The following is a 19,830-nucleotide window of genomic DNA, read 5'->3' on the forward strand; positions in this document are numbered from 1 at the left end:
TGAAAATTTAAATTGTTTTCTTGTTAGAAAAAATATCCTCTAAATTCTGAATATTTGTTCCTTTCCAAATGCTAACTTACATAGCAGAGCTGAAAAACAGAACACAACTCACCTCTACGTGGAAATCACGGTCTACAAGAAAAGGGAGACCTGCAAATAACTACCAATCAACCAAACAAATGCATTACAGAATGCAGAAGGAATGTTACAGAAACCACGACAGTTACAAGAGACACTAATTCAATTAGGAAAAGCCAGGTCAGTTTAAAGTAACAGTGAGATTTCACAGATGGATGGATATATATATATATATATATATATATATATATATATATATATATATATATGAAATAGGCATAGAAGTGAGAGAAACGGTAACTTGAAAGAGTGGAAGGCTGTACTGGTTCACAGATCCTACCAATAACACAGCAGTCTTGTGGACAATTTGATCCAAGGGGACAGCAACAGAAAAAGGAAGAGTAGGCAGTGGATTTGGTTGGGTATGACGACTTGAGCCAAAATGAAAAACCTTGAGAGCATCACATCACAGATCCTGGGAGGGAAATAATAAAGCAGCTCTTTGCATGTTTGACAGTACCTCTAGAACATACAATGTTGTCGCTACAGTTTAGAATCTGATTTCCTTCCTGGAGCTTTGATCACTGAACAGTGAGGAGACAGGAACAGATTGAGAAAGAAAAGAAGGAAATTTGGAAATTTTGAGAGATGAAACTGCTTAGATGAAGAAACTTTCTCACCATAAATACTTTATTAGTGATTTTTTTGTACTCATTTGTAAGTGACAAGGTTTATTAATAAAGCAATGCTGGTCTAGTTCATTACCATGTAGCAACAAGTGAATATTGATTTTAAAATTCCAGTGTAGGCCATGTTTTAATAGAAGAAAATGTAGAACCTCATGAAGACTTAGATATTAGATATCCTTAGGAAAGTGTTAGGCTCCAAGAACAGTTCAGCAACAGCAGCTTAAATGACAATAACGCTGATTCACTCCATCTGCTCTAGAATAGCACCCGACTCATAGTGTCTGGTTGCATGTTCTAATAGGTCACCTCTGGTCTTTGTATACACGCTGCATTTTCTTGCATTGCAGTCATAGTTGAAGCAAAAAAGAGGGAAGAATAATGCAACAAAAACAAAACAAAAATCAGATGAAAGAGACTAGCAGCAGAGTTGGCCAGGACAGCCACAAATCCAACTAAATCAACTCACCTTCCTTGACTATGTTGTGGCTAGAGATAGTCATGCAGTCTACTTACGGCCAATGAAAGGAGCCCTGCCCAGAAAGTTTCACTTTTATTTCATTGGCCAAGTATCTGGGTTCATGGCTATCCTGACCAACATAGTTTTCAAGAAAGAGGGAATGAGTCTCAGCAGTGAGCAGTGCCTATCACAGTAGCCTGCCCAGCTACCCTGAGCAGCCAGTCCAGCTGCTCTGCTGTAATCCTACTGCCACATGACATGCTGTTGAACACCTGCAAGCCTAGAAGGGAAACGAATCATTTTTCTTCAAGAATCAGTTCCTTTTGTTATTAATGAAGGCTTCGATGCACATCTTTTACTTGAAAAGGTGGCCCAGGGTAGTGTAATCTGAACAATAAGTTGAAGACAGGGATTTTGGAAGTTCACATAAATTTATTATATACAAAAAGACTTTTAGGAGTCCAAGCAGACGGTTGGCATTTTATCTATTATGCATACCAATACCAATGAAAGTGTGTGCGCTTGCTAGAACTCCAACAGAAGCATTGGCACCTGCACACACTCAGTATTCCACATGCTCACCATAATGGACAAACCAGCTGCTATCTTCTTTCCTGCCCAAATATTTTCCAAATAATACCCTGTTTTTGTTACTGTAACGAGGTAACAAAATTCACAGAAGTATTTAACAATTGGCTACTATATATATGACAGATTGCTAAATTTACTAACAGTAATACTGTTCAACTATAAAATCCAAAAAATGCTACATAAATTACATGCTTGGTGGGCTTAATGCTAATTTAACTTAAGGTAGTAAAAATTAGTTTGATCCAAATATTTGTCAACAACATGAATTCTGTGACGTATGGAAGGGTGATGCTGAACTCACTGTTTTCCACTTCTTGCCACTAAACAACATATCAGCTTGCTGATCTCCTGAAATTGCATAAAACAGATAGGAGAGCAAATTTAAACAGTTGTTTGTACATTCAATATTTACAACCCAAATCTTGCATGACTGACTGGAAGCAGTGAGTTAGAAGGTTTAGCTCACCGGCTGCCTGGAGTGATGGATGGCCTCGAAGAATTTCTTGTTCACTGACCAGATCAATCACATAACAAAATAAAAACAAAAATCAGCCCAATCCCAATTCCCAACATTTCCATCTGTATGCAAAGCTGTTGCTGGAAAGAATTTATCATAAAACATGATGTGAGGCTACCTAAGAATAAGAAAAAGCCCACCAAAATGATGTAGAATGTAAATACAAGGAATAAGGGGACTGTGTGATATTTTACTTTTTGGCTGAATATTAACTAAAATCTCATGACATTTATATTCCCAAAAGTTATGTCAATTCAAGTGGTATTTTGACTGAGCTCAGACATATGAGAGGGAGTAACAGTTTGCAAATCAGTGAAAGGTTTAAATATTTTTGGCAGTGTTTGCAATTGGATTTTACTTAATCAGACTAAAAGGTAGTGCTGTGACAATTATCATATACTGCTGCTGTTAATTATTTCAATGGTGGTGCTGAAAAGGGAGTCTGTTCGAGTGTGAATAGATATCTGCTGTTTCAAATTACAGTGCTGCACACACTAATGGCAAACCCCAAACATGTGTATTAGTGGAGCCAGCGGTGCAAATGAGGAGCTTCCTGGACTGTGGAGACAGGTCTGACTGACATCTGAGCTCCACTGTGGCCACCTTTAGCGAGGCTCTTGTGGGTAGTGGGTGATATCCAGAGTAACAGCTTCAAATCAGTTGTGGTGGGACTATTTATGCCACAGAAATTGGCAAATGCTACTCATGAGAGTCCCACCCCCATCCACCCCCACTCAAGAGAGAGGCGCTAAACACAGCAATCCAATTATTTATATGATCAAAATGTGGGGGCACAGTAGGCCTGAGAACTGATGAGCATAAGGTTCATTTCTAGTTTAGTGGGCAGAAGAGAGAGAGGTCTCAGAACCTGCATACTCCTTTTAGGACAAATAAAAAAAGTCTGTGGTTAGCATCCAGGGTGGTAAACATGTCATTTAGCATCTCCTGGGGCCCTTGAACAATCACGTTCTCCCCTGAATAAGTTTACTCCTAGAAGCAGAAGTGAGAGAAGAGGATGAGCAAGAGAATCCTACAAACCAAAGGAGAAGACAGAAAGACAAATGATGGGCAAATAAAGGACAATAAATAACTGAAAAGAGAAGGAAAGACACAGAAGGAGGAAGAAGCAGAAAATGGAGAAGGGAGTTAAAGAGAAACAGTAGGGAGATGGTGAGGGGTGAGGGGCAAGAGTCAGCTCCTGCCAACACATTACCAAATCTTACAGCAATTGATTCACAGTTGCCTCGCTTGGGTTCCTCAAAAACTCTCCACAAAAGTGCAATACAGTATCATACTAAAGAAATTACAAATGTCCTCCTCTCCATTTGAACTTCTGATGATACATAAGAAAATGTCTTTAAAATGCTGAACACATGGAGTCTGCTTTTAAGACTAAACCTTAGAGATGCAGGGTCTAGAGTTGAGGGCAGCAACCTTTACATTGTTGGAAGACTGATCTACTGTTTAGAAGCCAGACATCAGGGTTTGCTCATGAAGCACTGTGAGGAATTCTGGTCTGGGGTTCTAAATTCATAAACCAGGCAACTGCTAGGGCTGGAGGCTGGTAAGAAGACAAATGCTGGATACCTTTGAATGAACTCAAGATGACAGTTGTGATCTAGCTCAGTTACAGCAGCAGCATCTGGACAGCTTGCTCAAATACTTGTTCTGAGAGGGACCATCTTTTTCTCTCTTGAGTACTCTGGAGTGGGGCCTGGGAATTTGCAGATCCAATGTCATTGGTGCCAGAACCACACTTTGTGATGCACTGCCTCAGTGAAACAAAAAAACACAATCTGGGAATGATTGCATCAGCCCTCATGACCTAAAATGATAGCTGGCATCTTAGGAGGATTCAAATGAGAGAAAAACCTGATACTACTGAGAGGCAGCAGTCCCGAGAGAGAAAAATGTCATGGGCAAAGCTTTCTACCTAAGATGCTCTCAGCTGACTGTGGCACCTATAATTATTTTTTAGCAGTTAACTTTAAATTTTCTCATGGTTGTTCTCCTTACCTGAAGGGGCAGATTTACTGAAACTATGTGTATACTAAAGAACAATAGTGGACAGTTTAAATGTTTCATCTAACCACCATATTCTCAACTAGGTGTTATACAATTAGGTTGGTAGGCTTTGAAATGAACCAGAAACACAGAAATACCTATGAGATAAAAAGAGAGAGAAAGGAGGAAAGAGTTGGGGAGGAAGGTAATGAAAATAAAGTGGGTGAGGGAAAAAGGGAGAGAGAGGGAGAGAGTGAAGGGGGAAACCTTTCTAATGCTGGCTTCCATACCCACCTGCAATGACTCCCTTGTATTTCATGTGACCCTAACATACCAACATGTGGCTTCCCAGTGTTCATTCACTCATAGTGATAAATGAGTGCAAATACAGCTAGCCTTTCTCCACAGTCTAGCAACTTCACTACTATAAATGACTCCCATGTCTTAGTGGATGGGATCATTAGTGTCCGTCCTGCCACTGTAACCTCTTCGAAGCCTATGCCAAGCTTCTATCACCAAGCTGGCAAGGACACAAAAAAACTGTACTTATATTTTGGTTGCTGACAAAATATCATCCATTTCTCTTACCATTTTTAATGCCAAGAAAAAATTATTAGTACTTATTTGTTAGTAGGAGAAACAGAACTAAGCAAATTCAAGTTAACTCACCTAAAACTGTTACAATAGTTCACATTAGTGAAAACCAAAGAACTTCAAGACCTACTGTGCTGACTTACAGTCTCAAAACTGTAATTAATGACCCACTTTTTCTATAATATTCCCCTTCTGATCTATATAGATTTTTTATTCTATAAAATAATGAGTTCAGCCACAAACAAGTGCTCCTTGTCCAACACCCCAAACAAAATCTAAAACTTCCTCAAGTTGGCTAAACATGTATCATATTGCTACCTCTCAAGGATGAACATGACTGAAAAGGATGGGTTAATTGACCTATAAAACATCACACTAGGACCTGCAGTTTCTTAGACATACAAGGTTGCTGTTGGGGGAGGTACATAAACAAGTTTCAGGTGATTTAGCGAGAGAACTATGTGGCAAAATATGCTAGGCAGACAGCCAAGAAAGGTTGACCACCACACTTGGTTCTTATTTTCATCATTAGAAGATAACTTAGAATTCATATTATTTTATTGTCCTCACATTAATATTTATTTTAAGCAGAAATCATTATGGTAAACAAGTGAATGAGAAGCAAAGTATTTATGTAGTCCCAAGTTATAGTCTCCCAAAATGACTAAACACATAGTAACTTCACTGTGAGGCAATGTGATGGATAACACTTCACGTGACAAATGTGTCATCCCATGTGAATGCCAGATGCCTCTAGGAAACGCTATCGAGAAGGACATAGAACTTGCATACAATTCTTTCCAGAAATGCACACAAGGACTCTAATCATAAGACAACAACAGACAGATCAATAGACCTATATCAATGATTAATGGTTTTGAAAATTGTACAATGTATGTAAATGAATGTTTTTCCTTAGTAAATACATTAGAAGTCACCTGAAAGTAACATCTATAGATTTTTCTGAGAACCTCCATTGCTATTCAGAGGAAAATAGTAGCCCAAAGTTTTCATTAGACTCTTCAATGGCACTCTTGTTCTAGGCAATGTATTTTAGTTGACACTACTAACCTGGGATTCTAAGGCCACCTAAATATTATATAAACTTCCTTGATTAATCAGGGTAGATTGTGCTCTGCAGAGTCAAAAATCTGTAATAATTGTCTGTGCTTTCTCTGCTTCCTGTGTACAGATGAAATGTGATCATCTGGCTTCTGGCTTCTACTATCCTTCCTGCTTGGCCTTCCCTGTCATGAAGGGCATTATCTGTCTTAGTCTCTGTTCTGTTGCTGTAAAGAAACATCATGGCCAAGTCAACTCTTTTTTATTTTATTTTTTTGTTTTTCCAGACAGGGTTTCTCTGTGTAGCTTTGTAGACCAGGCTGGCCTCAAACTCACAGAGATCTGCCTGCCTCTGCCTCCTGAGTGCTGGGATTAAAGGCGTGCACCACCAACACCCAAGCATAGCAATACATACAAAGGCAAACATTAATTGGGTCTGACTTACAATTTCATTACTATTATTGGCATGGTGGAAGGCATGGTGGCATGTGGACAGACAAGTGATGAAAAAGAAGTTCAGAGTACTCCATCTGGATCCATAGGCAACAAGAAGAATGAAACACTGAGATGCCTTGGGCTTTGAAACCACAAAGCATACCCAAGCATACCCCAGTGGCACACTGCCTACAGTGATATACCTCAACAAGGCTACACCTCCTAATCTCCTTCAAGTAGTGCTACTCCATAATGACTAAGCATTCAAATCTATGAGCCTACCATAGGCCATTTGTCTTAGTTGGGGTTTCTACTGTTGTGAAGAGACACCACAATAATGGCAACATTTAATTGGAGTGGCTTACAGTTTAGAGGTTGAGTCTGTAATCGTAATGGTGGAAAGCATGGCGGTGTGGAGGCAGACATGGTACTGCAGTAGTAGTTGAGAGTACTACATCTGTAATCAGTAGGAAGAGATAGACACTGGGAATGGCTTGGGCTTTCAAAACCTCAATGTCCATCCTAGTTTCACACCTCCTTCAACAAGTTACACTAACTCCAACCAATCACACCTCCTAATCCCTCTCAAGTCATGCCACTCCCTAATAGTCAAGCACTGAAATCTATTTGCCTATGGGCGCCATTCTCATCCAAACCACCACACTCTCATTCTGGAGTCATATGCTAAAATGAACCATTTCTTCTCTAAGTTGCTTTTGATTATGGCATTTTATCACAGCGACAGAAAGTAACTAACACAAGTTCTTTTGGTGTTCCAGGTCTTATTTTAAATCTCTGATCTGTTTTGATGGATACTATGTATGGCAAAGGAGAATACATTTTAATTTTCTGAATGAACACACTCTATTTGCCCAGCAAAGTTTCTTAAAGAGACTTTCTTTTTCTCATATATTTTTGGCAACTTTACAAAAATCAGTTGACTGTAGATGTTTGGTCTGATTCCTGGGGCCACTAATCTTGTCTACTTACTGGGCTGTATGACTGGTTTTATGCCAATACAGGATACTGTGTTTCTCTGGCTTTACAGTGTGTCCTGAAATAATATATTGTGGGAGTTTTGATCTTTTTGTTCATAATTTTTCAGTTTAGAGTCTTTAGTGCTTCCATATACATTTCACAATTGAGTTTCTCTAGTGTTTCTAGGAATATTATTGTTGTTCTGTTGGGAAAACCTGTAGCTCTGTTTGGGAGATATGGACAACATTAATCCTCCCAATTCATGAATATGAGTGGTCTTCCCACATTTTAGTGTCATGTTCAATATATTTCATCAATGTATTATAATTTTCATTGTAGAGGTCCATTATTTCTTAATTAAGCTTATTCTTACATATTTCTACTTATTTTTCTGGCTATTGAGCTTTACAATTTTTCTTTCTCAAGAAATTTACTATTGGTATAAAAGCTAAATATTATTGTATGTACATTTTATATTGTTACTGAATTAACTGGTGTGTGTGTGTGTGTGTGTGTGTGTGTGTTTGTAAGTGGGGAGACAGAAAGAGGGAGAAAGTATGGGTGTGAATGTGAACAGGAAATCCTATATCTAGATGTTTCTATAAATGGAATGGTATCATCTATAAACAAGGATGATCTGCGGCTCACTTTCCTATTTGTATTCCTTCCATTCCTTCTTCTAGCATAATTGCTCTGGCTAGATTTCTAGTACTGCATTGAAGGAGAATAGTAAAAGTAAAGCTGGAAACATGCAGGCAGGTGAGAGATCTGCCTCCAAGCTGTGCCCCAAACCCCATTAGCCAATGGACTCTGTCCCTCCAAGACACACTCTGCCACCCAACCCCACACACCTGAACATCCTCCCTATGGCCAACCCCCCCCCACAGTATCCCCAGCAGACTGCATAGGCACAGGCACAAACCACATCAATTGGAAGAAAAGATGAGTAAATACCAGTGTAAAAATATATTCAATAACCCAAAGAGAAATATGGTACCACCAAAACAAAGTGATCCCACAACACCAAAACCTGAACAATCCAATGCAGGTGAAACACAAGAAAACAAACTTAAAACTTACTTTATGAAGATGGTATGTGCTCTTAAAGATGAAATTAAAAGTTCCGTTAGGAAAAGATAAACAAAAAATTAGAAGAAGTCAATAAATCGTTCAAAGAAAAAAATCAAACAGGTGAAAGAGGTGGTTAGAGACTTGATAACTGAAATAGAAATAATAAAAAAAAGAGAGGATTCTGGAAATAAAATCTGGGGAAGGCTATAGGAACTACAGATGTAAGCATCACCAACAGAATGCAAGAGATGGAGAAAGAATCTCAGTTGTGAGGATACAACAGAGGAAACAGATTCATCAGTAAAATGATGAATTTGACAAATTCCTAACACAAAGCGTCCAGGAACTCTGGGACACCATGAAAAGACCAAACCTAAGAATAATAGGGATAGAAGAAGAATCCCAGTTTAAAGGCACAGAAAACATGTTCAACAAAATCATAGATGACTTCCCCAACCTAAAGAAGAACATGATAATAAAGGTTCAAGAAGCTTACAGAACACCAAACAGGTTGGACCAAAAAAAAAAGTCCCCCCCACCACATAATAATCAATACACTAAACATACAGAATAAAGAATTTTAAGAGCTGAAAGGGAAAAATTCAGGTAACAAACAAAAGCAGACTTACACCTGACTTCTCAGTGGGAGATTCTAAAAGCCAGAAGGTCCTGGACAGTTGTTTTACAGAAACTAAGGGACTATGGATGCCAGCCCAAAATACTATACCCATCAACACTTTCAATCAACAGAGATGGACAAATGTGGTGACATCTTGTTTCTACAAAATAAAGTGTGTCTGAAGATCAGAGGGTGGAGCTTGTCACTATCTAATCATAGAGGTCTGAACAAACAGGAAGTGAGATGGCTGGACAGAAAGACTAATATAGGCTGGAAGAAACAGGAACTCGCTTTCTTTTCCACTGGGAAGCTAGTGAGGTTCAGGTGGCTTGGGCTTGCATCATCCTTCTCCCTGATCTCTCAGCATTTTCCCCTATATCTGACTCCAGGCTTTTATTATTAAGACCTATTAGAACTCATGTTACAGAGAAAACAAGGAATTTTATGACAAAACCAGATTTAAACATCTATCCACAAATCCAGCACCACAGAAAGTACTAGAAGGAAAACTCCAACCCAAGGAACTTAGTTACATTCATGAAAACACAGGCAAAAGATAATACCATACCAGCAAAACCCAAACAAAGGAAACACATACATTATCATCGCCACCACCAAAACAAAATTAAAAAAAAGAAACAAGAATTAACAATCACTGATCAATAGCATCTCTTAATATCAATGGACTCAATTCACCAATATATAAAAACAGGCTAACAGAATGGTAAAAAAACAGAATCCATTCTTCTGCTGCATACAAGAAACATACTTTAACTTCAGACAGACATTATTACCTCAGAACAAAGGGTTAGGCAGAGATTTTCCAATCAAATGGTCATAGAAGCAAGCTGGTGCAATTATTCTAACATCTAACAAAACAGACTTCAAACTGAAATCAATCAAAAGAGATAGAAGACATTTCATATTCCTCAAAGGAAAAATCCCTCAAGATGAAATCTCACTTCTGAAAATCTATGCCTGAAATACAAGGGCACCCACATTTGTAAAAGAAACATTAAAGCTTAAATCATACATCAAACCCCACTCATTAATAGTGCCAGAGAGAAACTTAGCAGAGAAACAAGGGAACTAACAGATGTTATGACGCAAATGGACTTAATAGACATCTACAGAACATTTCACTCAAACACAAAAGAATATACCTTCTTCTCAGCACCTCATGGAACCTTCTCTAAAACTGATCACATACTCATTCATAAAGCAAATCTCAACAGATACCAAAACAAAACAAAACAAACAACAACAACAAAATCATTGTATCTTATTGGACCACCATAGACTAAAGTCAGAGTTCGATAACAAGACAAACTACAGAAAGCCTACAAAGTCCTGGAAACTGAACAACTCTCAACTGAACCACCACTGGATCAAGGAAGAAATGAATAAATTAAAGACTTCCTAGAATTCAATGAAAATGAATCTGCAACATATCCAAACTTATGGAACACAATGAAAGCAGTTCCTTGAGAAAAATCAACAAGATAGGCAAACCCTTATCCAAACTAAGCAAAAGGCAGAGAGAATATCCAAATTAACAAAAATAGAATTTAAAAAAAGGGACATAACAACAGACTCAAGGGAAATATAAAAAATCAGTAGGTCATACTTCAAAAACCTGCACTCCAAAAAATAAAATTGGAAAACCTAAAAGAAATGGACAACTTTCTTAATAGGTACCACATACCAAAATTAAATCAAAGCCAGATAAACAATTTAAACAGACCTATAACCACTAAAGAAATAGAAACAGTCATTAAAAGTCTCCTAACCAAAACTAATAAATGAATGAATGAACAAATAAATAAAAATAAATAAATAAAATAAAGCGCAGGGCCAGATGGTTTCAGCACAGAATTCTATCAGAATTTCAAAGAAGAGCTGATATCAATATTCCTCAAACTGTTCCTCACAATAGAAACGGAGGGAATACTGCCAAATACTTATTATGAGGTCACATTTACCCTGACATCCAAACCAAAAATGGAACAAAGAAAGAGAACTGCAGACCAATCTCCTTCATGAAAACTGATGCAAAAATACTCAACAAAATACTGGCAAACTTAATCCAAGAAAACATCAAAAAACCACCCACTATGATGAAGTAGACTTCATCCCACACATGAAAATTTTTCATTGTAATACACCATATAAACAAACTGAAAGAAAAAAACCCCACATGATCATCTCAGTAGATGCTGAAAAAGCCTTTGACAAAATCGAATACCACTTCATGATAAAGTTCTGAAGAGAACATGACTACAAAGAACATAACTAAACATAATGAAGGCTATATACAGCAAGCCAGCAGTCAACATCAAATAAAGTGCAGAGAAACGCTAAGTAATTTTACTAAAATTCAGGACAAGACAAGGTTGTCCACCCTCTACATATGTATTCAATAAAGTACTTGAGGGTCTAGCTAGACCAGTAAGGCGACAAATGGAGATCAAGTGGATATAAACTGGAAAAGAAGAGGTCAAATTTTCACTATTTGCAGATGATATGATAGTATACATAAATGAGTCAAAAAAGTTCTACCAGGGAACTCCTACAGCTGACAAACAACTTCAGTAATGTGGCAGGATACAAGATTAACAACAACAACAACAAAAAATCAGTAGCCCTACTATATGCACATGATAAATGGGCTGACAAAGAAATCAGAGAAACAACACCGTTTACAATAGCCACAAATAGTATAAAATACTTTGGGATAACTCTAACAATTGAAGGACCTATATGACAAGAATTTTGAGTCTCTAAAGAAAAATTAGAGAAGAGATCAGAAAATGGAAAGATTTTCAGTGCTCACGGATATATTGTTAGAATTAATACAGTAAAAATGGCAATCTTACCAAATGCTATCTATGGATTCAATGCAATCCCCATCAAAATCCCAACACAATTCTTTACAGACCTTGAAAGGGCAATATTTAATAATGAAAAACAAAAAAACAAGAATAGGCAAAACAACCCTGCACAACAGAGGAACCTCCAGAGGCATCGTCATCTTTGACTTCAAGGTCTCCTATAGAGCAGTATTAATAAAAACAGCTTGATATTGGCATACAAACAGACAGTTAGATCAATGGAATCAAACTGAAGACCCTGACACTAATCCACACACCTAAGAACACATGATTTTTTACAAAGAAGCTAAAATTATACAATAGAAACTTGTCCTTTACTCTGTATTTTTCAATTTATTGACATACAAGTTTTCAAAATTATTCCTGTTAATAAATTATAATTCTACGGTATTCATTGTAATACCTTATTTTTTCAACTCTAAATTTTATTTCCTTGAGTCTTCATTCTTTTGGATTGTTTGATCCAGCTTAGTGGCTCTCAACCTTCCTAATGTGATGCTTTAATCAGTTCTTCACATTTTGGTGACTCCAACCCTAAACTGTTTTCATTGCTGTTTCATAAGCACTTTAGCTCATAGGAATTTTGTAGCTCATGCACAATTCATTCCTGCTTCATCTCTGGGAGATGCTGTGACTTAAAGACTGGGAGAAGGGAGAGGAAGAAGACATTTGTTCATCATTCCCACTCAGGCAGCACAGTGGGCTAGTCCTTCTAGAACCATCCAAATTCAGAGAGCAGGTCCCTTCTCAAGATGGATCCTACAGCCCACTGAGGAGTCACTGAGATGATGTGAAGTCCCTTTCAGTGCCAGGTAACTGTGCAGACCTCAGGTTACATACATAGTCAGACTGCCATCTGGGAGGGTTTTGAGTTGCCAATAGCTAGCTAGCACTGCTAGTTTCCATGATAACAGTTGTTTGGAAGCCTTTCTTTCTCTGTGTTCCTACAGAGGAGAGTCCACTGTGGATTCCAGATGGTAGGCACACCAGCGTATTTCATTTCTTTGACTATGGTTTTGTCCTTCAGGTAAATGATCACATAAAAAGTTGTGAAGTTATTTTTCTTTCTTTTGCCTTGCTAGCTGTGATTCATACTATTTATTTCTGTTGATTTTTAGTGGCAGGAGTGAGAGAATAAATAAACCTGGATTGCAGTAACAGAATTAACCCTTTGCAACCAACAGGTCACCGCAGTTACAGAAATAAATGCACTTAAAAATACATCAGAGGCAGGCGGATCTCTGTGAGTTCGAGGCCAGCCTGGTCTACAGAGTGAGTTCCAGGACAGCCTCCAAAACAATACAGAGAAACCCTGTCTCGAAAAACCAAAAAAAAAAAAAAAAAAAAAAAAATACATCAGAGCCCAAGATTATCATGCAATCTTCTTGGAGATTCTCACTCAGGGGAATCTTGGCTAGCATGAAGCCCTGAGTTCAATCTCCAACACTGTGTATGTGGGTGGGTAGGAGACTCAAAGAGTCAGGAAATCTGGGATTTTAGACCTAGCATTGCAACTAAGAAGCCTGAGGAATGTGGGCTGAGGAGATGGTTCAGTGTGTTAACAAGTACTTACTCTACAACCAATTTTGGCATGGTTGTATATGCATCCGAGCACTGGGGGTCATAGCACTGCAACCACAGAAGGATCCTAAGAGCGTGTTGGCCAATAGCTTAGTTGAAATCACCATTTCAGCTTTAAGCTTTCAGGCCTCCAGGTAGGGAGACACAGTCTCAAGACTGAAGGTGACAGAGAACATTATCTGATTTCTTGTTCTAGTCTCCACATGTATGGGCATAAGTACACACCCATATATGTGCACACAACACACACACACACACACACACACACACACACACATTGTAAAGAAAAATAAAAGAAACCAGAGCAATGTCATGGGCCTTTTGGGGGCTTTAGAGTTTTTTTTATACTCAAAAATAGGGAATTGGTTAAGATTTATGCATTCCCTATAATTGAAAATTGAGCTGCTAAACATTTAAAAAACAGTACATTAGCACATCACTGTCTAAAATATGGCTTATTTGTGTATTTATTTGAAAGTACTGTGACATATCGATAACAGTGTACTGCTTTTAATAATGCTCAGATATTTTATTTTCCATATTATAAATCAATAGTATTTAACCTCAGGGGGAAAAAAAAGAATGTATACCAAACAGAACAGCTGTTTCTATTTTGTGTTAACAAATGCAACCCACCTCCAACTACACTGAGAATTCATTGTCATTGTTTTGAACCGTTTATTGTAATAGCCTTTTAAGTATGAAACAGATATAAAATGTAAGATCACCAAAGTGTTCCAATAAACAGGGAAAACTGCTTGGCTTTAATTAAAGTAGTCTTTGGGGAGTTCTATTACAGACTTACAAACAGTTTTCATCTCAGTCACACTTGGTACTCAACAGCTTCAGTCCAGCCTTATAAGTCCCTTTTGAGAAAATTTGTTTCTCCTCACCCACATGTAACCTTCCTCATCTGATAGAGGTGTCATCATGTCACTGAACTAGGAGACACTTGCTTGATACATGGGAGGCCAAGTGAAAGGAGGAACTGCAACCCACTCATTAGTTTCTCAGAAACAAAGAACTGAGAAAGGAAAGCTGAACAAAACCCCTAATTATTTCCATCTAATTCCTTTCTCCTGTTTTTTACTTCTACTTGTGGCAACATATAGTACATCAAAACATTTCACAATACAACTAATATTATTAAGAACTTACCTTGCATACACAATTCTTCTTGGTGCTATGGAAATAACTGCTATATCCTTGCCTTCAAAGAAATCGTGTCTACCACTATGAGGACACTCAGGAAGCAGAAACTTAGGACAACTGGAGGACACAGGGAATACTCCCAGAGGATCAATGTTGTGGTCTGAATGAGAACTCCCCCATAGGCTCCTGTTTGATCATCATCCGTTGGTACCACTGTCTGGGGAGGTGGGGGCTTACTGGGACAGGTATGTTACTGGGGGCAAGTTCTCAGATTAAAGTTCTGGCCCCACTTCCTCCTGCTCTCTGTTTTCTAACTGTCAATCTGGGCTGTGCTCCTGCTGCTATGCCTTTGTTGTCAGGATAGACGACTATGTCTCTGAACCCTGAGCCAAATTAAATCCTTTCTCTGCTTTCCGCCAGGGTTTCCATCAAAGCAACACAAAAGTAACTAGTACAGTCTACATTCTGCCTTGCCCCTAGAGAAAAGCTAAGCTTTAAAAGGTAAAGGAATAAAAAAAACTAGGTTGAATGAAAACGTGAGTCAGCAAAATGACGCCATGTGAGGAATTCAGCACCAAGTTGACTTTAGCAAGAAAGGGGAATGTGGTAAACTGAGGAGGGGAGCTAACTAGGATCAGCCCCAGAAAAGTCTATGATGCCCACTGACGGCATTTGGATTGAACTCACACCGCAGCAAATTCTGATAGGCCAGGACTGCACAAGATCAAACTTTGTAACTTTGTAAAACTGAGATACCAATTATTTTAAAAGTAAATAGATATCCAGTTACATTAAACACAGACTTTGAATGCAATCGAAATTGGCAATGTCATTTTTAGTTAGCTATGTCTTACTACCCAAGTTTAAAAAAAATGGTTGAACAATACCTGTGGATCTTAACCATTTGGTGGAGAACCAGCAGCCTGTCTTCATCTAAAACATACAAACATGTTCATTTCCAAATGTTTGTAAGATTTCAAAATGAAAAGTAGATTATAATTTCTGAAGTAACAGAAGCAATATAGACCCATTTAAAAAGCAATACCACATTATCTTAAATGTTCTTTCATCTAGCTCTAAAACTCATTTATGTGAATTTAATTCTTAGTGTGAATATTACCATCTCACCAACTTTGAAACATAATATAATTCTTTCTTTTTCTCCCCCACCAAAGTACACAACACAACAAACTGAAAATAACTAATGGAGTTCAAAGACTTAGAAATGACAACTATATGACTACCATCTACTGATAGCTACGGATAAGGCTAACTAACTCTGCTGCAATCTATTGTAATATCCGAGCAGTATCTTTTATGAATGGGGCACCTCATCAGAATGCAGTATGTTCATGCCCTCAAATATTCCATGTTCCGGTTGAAGGTGGCAAGCTGGTTGTGGAGGTACAGAAGAAAGATGACCACTGTGAGTTACATTAAGTACTACCCTAAGATGCATTCAGCTAAATATTCTAAAGTATTTCAATCCATACATCAGAATGAGCATTATTAGGAGCTGGAAAGATGCAACATCAGCTAAGAATAGGTACTGCTCTTTCAGAGGTCCCATGTTCAATTGTCAGTACCCATGTCAATGACTTCCATCTGCCTGAAACTCCAGCTCCAGGAGACCTGATGCCTCTGGCCTTCAGGGTACCTACACTCATGTGCACATACACACAAGAACACACACATTTATTTTCAAATACCCATAATTAATGGAAATTTAAAATCAAGAATTCTAAAGCTATATTTTCCCATAGTAGAAATTTTCCTTATATGTCATATGTGCCAACTTAAAAAAAGCCAAATGAATCCTATATTACTGTATATACTTACAGAGAAAAACATACATATATGAGAATGTCCCATTAGCAAAATTATTAAACATGTATGTATTTTATTAGTAAGAATATATAAGTCCTATAACATTTTATTTTGTAGCGGTTTCAAATTCCTTTTATTTGAATGATTAACTATCAGGATAAATATAAAATACAGTAAGACAGAATGAGATGCAAATGAGTAGAGATATATCTCCAAATCATAAACAAACAAATGAAGCTATGTGTCACAGCATTAAAAAATCAATCTCCTGAAAGTAGACCAAAGAAAAAGACAGCCTTACTTGCTGTCATCCTAAAGGACTCTTCTGAGGGAAGGTAAAGGGCAGTAAAAAGGGGGAGAGATCAAAGTTCTGCTACCACACGTAATGTCAAGTCACCTCTAGTGTCCACTCAGAACCGCTCTATCTGTGGTCTCACACTTGGTTTGGTCACATGGACTCTGCTGGAACCAAGACTGTAATATGAGCTCTATGGCTACCAGTGAGTAGCCAAACAGCTTCCACACTGAAGTAGGAAAGCTCACCTCTCTCTTAGTCCATGCCAGTCTTTTCTTTGTAGTTGAGAACGCTGAGGCAACAGTGATGAAAGCTTGTTAGGAAAAGCTATTTTAGTTCTCTCTTCTGGGACTAATGCCATGAAAAGTTCATAGGCAACTTTAAAATATTTCAGATGAGTAACTTAAGTATTAAACATCACTGTACTCTGTAATGTAAAAGTTATAAATCAATATTGACAGCATAATCACTTACACAATAAGTAGGTATTAATCTTGTCCTCACTGTGCAGGTGAGGCTGCCATGCTCAAAGGATTCAGCACCCTGCCAGAACCACCACTAACAAATGGCAGTGACTCTCATGCTCATGGGTGCCCCACGTATCACACTGCCTAATACCCTGATGAACAGCAATTATTAACTACTCAGTGCTTAAAAACTGTGAAGCATTTTACAGAACAAGAATTCTTCCAAATACATACATATGTGAAAATTTTCTCTTGCCGGTATTTTATTTTCACTTTGAACAAACATCTAGGTTACAGAAAGGGTGCTACAAAAATAATTTAAAGAAGGAAGCCAAATTAAGACATGAGGAAAGACCTTTTACAAACATATTTTAACAAGTAAAGCATATGGCATCTGATTTATATACCTGTCACATGTGTTTTCTGAAACTTCTACATGAAACCTATTTTAAGGTATGCAAATTTAATACGTTGAGAAAGCCAGTATGCAAAGCATCTAAAAGTGCTCTCTTTACTAATGCATGTAACAAAGTATACTGATTATGCAAGTACATTTAATTGGATATAGTTAAAATAATGAGATTTAAATACTGATGATTTTAAAAAGAAAAAATAGAAAGTGGGATGAGACATGAGATGCATTCAAATGACAATGAGACATGCAGTGTCAGCTCTACTCTATGACACTTGTTTAAAGGGAGTTGCTGCTGGCCATTTTCTCCCCAATTTTAGACAGGTAGCTTACAGATGGATTCACTTGGTGATATAAAAGATTTCACCGAAGGAAAAAAGGATTTCACTGAACAGAATAGTACTTTGCGTTTAGATAACATCTCTTTTTACAACTAACTTGGGAGTGAGACTGGAGCCATTATGTTCTTCAAAGAAGGCATCAAAATGACCAAAAAGATAAGAAAGCAAATTTCCCACAGTGACTTGAGTTTGGTTAAATGGACACAATCTCAAAAGCTCTCACCAATGTCACTCTGACCTGAAGTTATCAAATCTAGGTATTCTCTCAACTGCGGTGGCTATCAAGAGGCGAAGAACACGGCTAGTATATGAAAGGGACAGGTGCGAATCTGCAGGCTGTAGGTACTTTTCTGAGTTCAGGGTTTTGAGGATCTGCTGTTTCTGACATGGCTGATGTGGGAAAGGCAGGTGCAAATTTGATGGCAGGGAAAGACTTGGAACTTTTATTAAAATTCTTTTCTCATGTCTTTGCTTCACTAAGTACAAAACAGAAAAGGTCACATAAGTGGAACTTTCATTAAGTTAGCCTGAGGGTAAAGCTTTGTCTGGTATGATGTTCCAATTTTCTACAATATAGAGATCGAAAAGGAAGCTTTGAAGTCTACATGGTCCTATAATTTCTTAGGAAAAACAAATATATACTGTCTTCAATGAACTCTGACAATAAGCAGATTCTGTTACCACTCACTGATGAAGATTAGCGATGCAGATATAGATGTCATGCCGAAAGCCATGTAACTTGGCATGGGTAAAACAAGAGAATAATTCTGGAATAAACATAAATCTCAGACTGAAATCCAGGTTAAAGTTATTAAATCTATTCAGATACAATTTCAGCTTCAGACTGCTGCAGGGCAGAATCAAAGGGTGCAGAGGTATAAGGGCCACACACACTTTTAGGTATCTATCTTTAAAATACAGTGTTTCATTTTTTACCATTGTCAGATTCTAAACACAAGCAATACACCCAGCAGTTAAGGGCCCAATCTATGAATCCTTATAGCACTAACATCCTCTAAGACCTTTGGTTTGAGAATCCTGACTCTACAAGCAGCACAGCATGTCTACGACATGAGCCTTCACAGCATTTCTAACCCGCACATCGAAAACACACTGGCTGAGCTGACTCAAAACAAAACAGTAATGATGTCAATTCACTGGTGGCCTAACAGTCCAAGATGCCTCTCAGAATTCATCAAGATAACGACAGAATCAGGGTAGAGAAAATAACTAATGCAGCTCAACAGTATCTGCTAAAATCAATGCCGTTTTGTCAAAAATGTAATATTCCAAAATCATTCAGTGTGATTGGTGGCATGAAATATAGCAAAGACGGATTTCAATTCTAAGATACAGATGGATCTCCCCCAATATCACAGGTTCTGGGTGCTCCTCTTTGTACCAGCTGCCTGTTCTAGGAGCTGAAACATCTATGACTGCTGCCTCATGGTACAGTTTGGAAAATAGCAAAAGGGAACAAAGTTCTACAAAACCATTGTTTAGTCAATTGAGTCAGGGTCAGGCATAGTTACATTGAAATACTTTGGAAAGATGAAACTAATAACAAACTATGCAAATCAATATGACTTTTGTTTAAAAAAAAAATAGGTGAGTCTTTAGGGCTGACACCCAAACTGTGGGATGGCATCAGTAGTAAAAAGATCAAGAAGGATTCTGCTACTGCACTTCTAAATATGTCAGTACAATGAAAACTACTTGCCCCAGATGCTAAGTGAAATATGAACCTTGTGACATGTTGTAGCTATTTT

The 19,830-nt window shown here is 37.8% G+C and overlaps 1 protein-coding gene and 1 long non-coding RNA gene across 4 annotated transcripts in view; both read right to left on the reverse strand.

Moving 5' to 3' along the window:
* The window catches only part of Cfap20dc (CFAP20 domain containing), a 244,874-nt gene that overhangs the window by 200,904 nt on the left and 24,140 nt on the right, over nucleotides 1-19,830 (reverse strand). The gene's annotated exons all lie outside the window — the stretch shown is intronic.
* Nucleotides 1,637-18,419, reverse strand: LOC121140908. Its single transcript, XR_005877857.1, has 3 exons — nucleotides 17,090-18,419; nucleotides 15,607-15,652; nucleotides 1,637-2,163 (listed from the first exon to the last, which is right to left on the reverse strand). It is a non-coding gene; the product is annotated as an uncharacterized LOC121140908 (long non-coding RNA).

The sequence above is a fragment of the Mesocricetus auratus genome, unplaced genomic scaffold (genome assembly GCF_017639785.1).
Source record: "Mesocricetus auratus isolate SY011 unplaced genomic scaffold, BCM_Maur_2.0 Super-Scaffold_100006, whole genome shotgun sequence".
NCBI classification, from domain to species: domain Eukaryota; kingdom Metazoa; phylum Chordata; class Mammalia; order Rodentia; family Cricetidae; genus Mesocricetus; species Mesocricetus auratus.